Raw genomic sequence first — 5,905 nt, 5'->3', positions numbered from 1 at the left:
TATCTTTATTTGCAACTTTTTGAGAAAGCGCCACAATGCTTTCCACAGTGGTTGCACCATTTTACACTCCCACCAACAGTGAATAAGCGTTCCAGTCTCTCCACAACCTCGCCAACTGAATGTCTTCTTTAGTGAAGTGTCTGTTCATTTCCTCTGCACATTTTCTATTGGGTTGTTTACCTTTACTTTGTTGTGGTGCTCAAGTATTCCATAAATTCTAGTTATAAGTCCTTTATCAGACATGTCATTACCAAATATTTTTTCCCAATCAGTGGCTTCCCTTTTTATCCTGTTGGAGAAGTTTTTGGATGTGCATAGGGATTTGATTCTTTAAAGGACTCATTCATATATTTTACCCTCTGCTGGTTGTAGGTTTTTCAGAGTGCTTGAAAGACTGTTCAAGTTGTGGATTAGTGCTTCTAGGGTTCTTCCAAGCTTTTCTCTAATGAAGTTTATAGTCCTTGGGTTTAGTCCTAGGTCCTTGATCCGCTTTGAGTTGGTTTTATTGTATGGTGTGAGTTGTGTGCCTTGTTTGAGTTTTCTGTGGATGGTTTCCAAATTTTGGCAACACCATTTGTTAAAAAACTGTTGTTTTCCCAGTTAAAGGATTTCAACTCCTTTTCCATCTCATTGAAGAATGGAATTGGTATTTGTATTGGGATTGAGTTGAACACGTAGATTGCCTTTGATAGGATTGTATTTTCACTATCCATTAGCAAGGGCTATTCTTCCATTTCTCCAGGTCTTTCTTGTAGTAATGTTTTGTAATTTTCTTTTAATAAGCCTTTTGTGTTTCTGGTTAGATTTACTCCCAAGTATTTAATCTTGTGATTAGGTATTATGGTGGGTATTGCTTTTCTTAGCTCTAGTTCTATATTCTGTTTGCCACTGTAGAAACATCTAATTGATTTTTGTATGTTGATCTTATATCCTGCCACCTTGCTGAATTATTCAACTATGTCCAGTAGTTTTTTTGCTGAGTCTTTAGGGTTTTCTAAGTGTAGTATCATCTGCATATAGAAATTATTTTACCTCCTCTTTGCCAATTTGGATACCTCTTTCCCCTTCCCTTTTCCTATTGCTAAGATTTTCAATACAATATCGAATAGGAGAATTGATAGTTGTCACCCTTGCCACTTCCTGTTCTCAAGGGGATTGCCTTTAACTTCTCTTCATTGAGAACAACGTTGGCTCTTGGGTTTACGTATATACTTTTTACTATGTTGGAGAAATTCCTTCTATTTCTATTTTGTTGAGTGCTTTAATCAGGAAAGGGTGTTGGATTTTGTCAAAGGCCTTTTCTACTTCAATTGACAGGATCATGTTGTTCTTGCTCTGTTAATGTGATGAATTACACTGATTGTTTTTCTTATGTTGAACCATCTTTGAACCTGTTGTGAATCCCAATTGGTCATGGTGAATTATTTTTTTGTATCATTGGACTCTTAGCCAGGACTTTATTCAGAAATTTCACATCTATGTTCATGAGAAATATTGGCCTGTAGTTTTCTATTTTGGAGGTGTTTTAACTGGTTTTAGTATCAAGGATATGTTTACTTCATAGGATGAGCCTTGGAGATTTCCATAGTTTTCTAATTTCTGAAATAGTTTATGTAGGCTTGTTGACAGTTCTTCTCTGAATGTTTGATAAAACTCACTTGTAAAACCAGCTGGTCCAGGGCTTTTTTTTTTTTGGCTGGAAGTTGTTTTATTGCCTTTTCAATTTCTTCTTTTGTAAGGAGTCTGTTCAAGTGTTCAATATAGGTTTGTGTCAGTTTAGGTAGGGTATGATTTTCTAGGTATTTGTGCATTTCCTGTAAGTTTTTATATTTGTCTGAATATAGTTTTTCACAACATTCCATTGTTTACCTTTTTATTTTAATTGGTTCCAATGTGACATTGCCCATTTTATCTCTTACTCAGATTATTTGTGTCTTTCCCTTCCTTTGTTAGTTTTAGTAGTGGTTTGTCGATTTTATTGACCTTTTCAAAGAACCTACTCCTGGTTTTGTTGATGGTTTAAATTGCTTCTCTGTTTTCTATTTCATTTATTTTGCCCAGAGTTTTATAATTTCAGGGGTTTTTTTTGAGGGTGTCAGGTTATCTTGCTCTTCTTTTTCAATTTTTTTGAGATGTTGGGTTGGACAGTCAATGGTCATTTTTTCCTGTCTTTTCATGTGTTTGCTTATTGTTATAAATTGACCTCTAATTACTACTTTGGCTGTTTCCCAGAGGTTTTGGTAAGTGGTGTTTTCAATATAATTTGTTTCATGAAACTTTTTAATTTCATTTTTTATTTCTTGTAGTACCCAGTCATGATCAAGCAAGGTGTTGTTCAGCTTTCAAATGTATGGTTTTTTTCTTTTTTATCTTTTTGTTATTTATTTCTAATTTTGTAGCATGTCGTCTGAGAAGATGCTTTGTATTATTTCTATGCTTTTTATTTTATTGATGCTTGCTTTGTTTCCTAAAATGTGATCTATTCTGTAGAATGTTCCATGCATATTGGAGAAGAAGATATACTGTGCTTTTTATGGGTGCATTAGCCTATAAGTATCTATGAGATCAAGTTGGTTATTTTGTGGTTTAATTTTTCAGCATCTTTGTTGAGTTTCTTTCTAGTAGTTCTATCTTTTCTTGAGAGTGGTGTATTGAAGTGTCCAATTACTACTCTAGTGTTGTCTTTTTCCTTTTTCAGTTTTGTCAATGTTTGTCTTATATATTTTGCTGGTCTTTCATCTTGTGCATAGATGTTTATTATTATTATAGCTTCTTGTTCTCTTGACCCATTAATCATTATGTAGTCACCTTTCTTGTCCTTTATGATGGTTTTTGCATGGAAATATATTTTGTTGGAAATTACTATTACCCCTTCTGCTTTTTTTTCTGGTTGCCATTTGCTTGGTATATCCCCCCCTTTTATTTTTAGTCTTTATTTTTATTTTTTAGGTGTGTAGACAGCATATTGGTGGATTTTGGGTTTTTTTTTAAATCCAATCTGCTACTCTTTTTCTCTTCAGTGGTGCACTTAAACTATTTACATTCAGTGTGATTATTGAGAGGCAAGTTTTCATGGCTGTCATTTTGTTGAGTTTTTTTTTTTATGTTGTTGCTAGTTACATGTTGCTAGTCCATCCTGCTTTCTGTGGCTCCTCTTTGGGAAGGATGTCTCTCAGTGTCCTGCAATGCTGGTCTGGTTTTTACAAACTCCCTTAGGTTCTTTTTTTCTGGGAATATCTTGATCTCTCCTTCATGCCTGATGGGCAGTTTTGCCGGGTGTATTATTCTTGATTGACAGTGGTGGTTTTTGAGTGTTTGATATATGTCATTCCATTGTCTTCTTGTTTGGATAGTTTCTGCTGAGAAATAGGCATTTAATCTTATTTCCTCAACCTTATAGGTTAATCTTTATTTCTCCCTTGCTCTTTGGCTTTGGCAAATTTGACTATGATATGCCTTGGTGTTTTTTCTTCTGTGGTCTATTCTATATGGTGTTCACCCAGCTTCTTGAATATATATTCTCTCATTCTTCATTATGCCGGGGAAGTTTTCTTCTAGTAATTCTTCCACAAGTTTTTTTGTGCCTTTACTTTCTTCTTCTTGTTCTAGTATTCCGATTATTCACATGTTATTTCTCTTGATGGTGTTCCACATTATTCTTAGGTTTTCTTATTTTTAATCCCTTTTTAATTCTACTTTCCCACCCTGGCAGACCAGTGGTGACAATTCTATCTTCTGTCTCACTGGTTCTGTGTTCCATCTCTTTAACCCTGTTCATATGACTCTCCATCATGTTGACAGCATTTGAAACATTGGTCCTCATATTTTGGATTGTGGTTTCTTGTTTTTCCAGAGCCTCTAATGCCTTATCTGCATTGGTTTGAAATTTTTTTTTAAAGCTCCTCCTGAATTTTGTTTGCCGTGTCCTGTAAGTCTTTCACACATTGAAAATATTCAATCACTGTGTTTTTAAATTCTGTGTCAGAAAGTTTCATCAGACTTTCTGGCTCCAGGAAATCCATTGATTTTGTGTTGATTTTTTTGGGTGACATCTTGCTTTGGGCTTGTGTAGGGGGTGAGCTAGCCTGCTTCCTATGTGACATTGCTGTGGTAGAGTTTTTCATGTCTGAGGCTATAATCACCACTCCAGAAGAGGTTGTGGTAGCTATCCTGTCTGTATTTCTCTCAGTTCATAAAAGAAAAGGCCTGTGGAAGAAGGCTTCTCTGTCAGACAACTGCTGCAGCTAGAATAGCCCAAGGTGCTCTGGACTAAAGGCAGTTGATGGAGTGGACATGAGGAAACACAAGGCAAAGCACAAACCTGATTGGAAAACCAGGAAGCCTTTGTTTTCCCTTGAAGAAAGATCTCCAGCTGTCTCAATCCCTTCTGATTTGGCTTAAGGCCTCCTCCCACCATGATCCAGACAAACAGCAGTGACCCCCACAAAGTATGTCACTCAAGTTCCAGTATGGCTCTTGGTGTGTGTTGGGAGAATTGTTCTGGGCACGAACCAGCTGCGTTGGGACTGGATTTCCAGGTGCATGCCAGCAATGATGGGATTGGATTTTCAGGCTCACTCTCACTCAGATTCCAGCTTTTCTGTTTACTTTGCTTGTGTTATTCCCTGGCACATTGCTCCCTGATGCATGTGTCAGCAGCTCAATCATGTATATGTGTCATCAACAAACAGCTCCTTGGCATGTGCCTGTCATCAGGAGCAGCTCCCTGGCATGTGCAGGCAGTTGATTTTGACTTATCTCGCTCGAATTCCAGCTGTCCATTTTGCTGCTGCATCATCCCATCAGGGCTGCCAGCCCTTTAGGGCTACTGGTTTTTCAGGGTTCAATCTGTAAGATTTTTACCCCTAACTACCACAGAAAACCATGCAGTATTTCCTCTCTATTTTGACAACTCTTTCCTGGTCCAAGGTTTCTCATGAGCACTTTTCTCCAGCATCACAGCTCAAAGGTGTTGGTTCTTTTTCTATTATCCTTGCAGAAGGTCAAAGACTGTGGTCTTCAATATGAATTAAAGCTCAACAACAAGAAAACAAAGATTGTTGCCACTGGGCCAATTGACAGCACCATGATGGGTGGAGAGGAGACTGAAATTGTTAACAATTTCAACTTGCTTGGCTCCACAATTAACACTCTTGGCACCAGCAGCTGGGGAATCAAAAGACGAATTGCTTTAAGGAAATACGTTTTCAGTGATCTCTCCAAAGTGCTGAAGAGCAATGATTTCAGTCTAGATATAAAGTGCATGTGATCCAGGCCATGATCTTTGCAATTACTTGTTATGCAACACAGAGCTGGACAATGACTAGGGATAATAGAAGAACAACCAACGTTTTGAGCTGTGGTGCTGGAAATAAGTATCAAGCATACCATGAATTGCCAAGAGAACAAACAAGTCTGTCCTGGTGAGAGTGAAACCAAGGTTCTCCTTGAAGGTATGTTGCCAAGAGTGATCATTCATTGGAGAAGGACATCATGCTTGGAAGGGTGGAGGAACAGCACAGAAGAGGGAGACTCCGGAAGAAATGGATTGACACAGTAACGGCTTAATGGAGTCAGGTGTGCTGGAGGCAGTGAGATTGGCTCTGGATAAGGTCGGGTTCTGAGCTATTGTGCGGAAGGTCACTATGAGTCACAGGTGACTAGATCACACATAGCAACAACAACAGCAACAACAACAACCACCACAGCAAAAATAAACTATCCTTCCATATTCTCTAGTAAGATGTTGTGATTATTGTGCTTGCTGTTGTCAAATCAAGTACAACTCATAGCAACCCGATAAACAATGGATCTGAATCTTGTTCTGCCCTTTGCCGTCCTCGTCATCTTGAGTCCATTGCTACAGTCAATGTGTCAATCCATCTCACTGAGGATCTCTCTCTCT

This window comes from Elephantulus edwardii, unplaced genomic scaffold (assembly GCF_000299155.1).
Source record: "Elephantulus edwardii isolate Elephantulus edwardi_28Jun2011 unplaced genomic scaffold, EleEdw1.0 scaffold00226, whole genome shotgun sequence".
In the NCBI taxonomy this organism is placed as follows: Eukaryota; Metazoa; Chordata; class Mammalia; order Macroscelidea; family Macroscelididae; genus Elephantulus; species Elephantulus edwardii.
Note: the sequence above shows the minus strand (reverse complement) of the source record.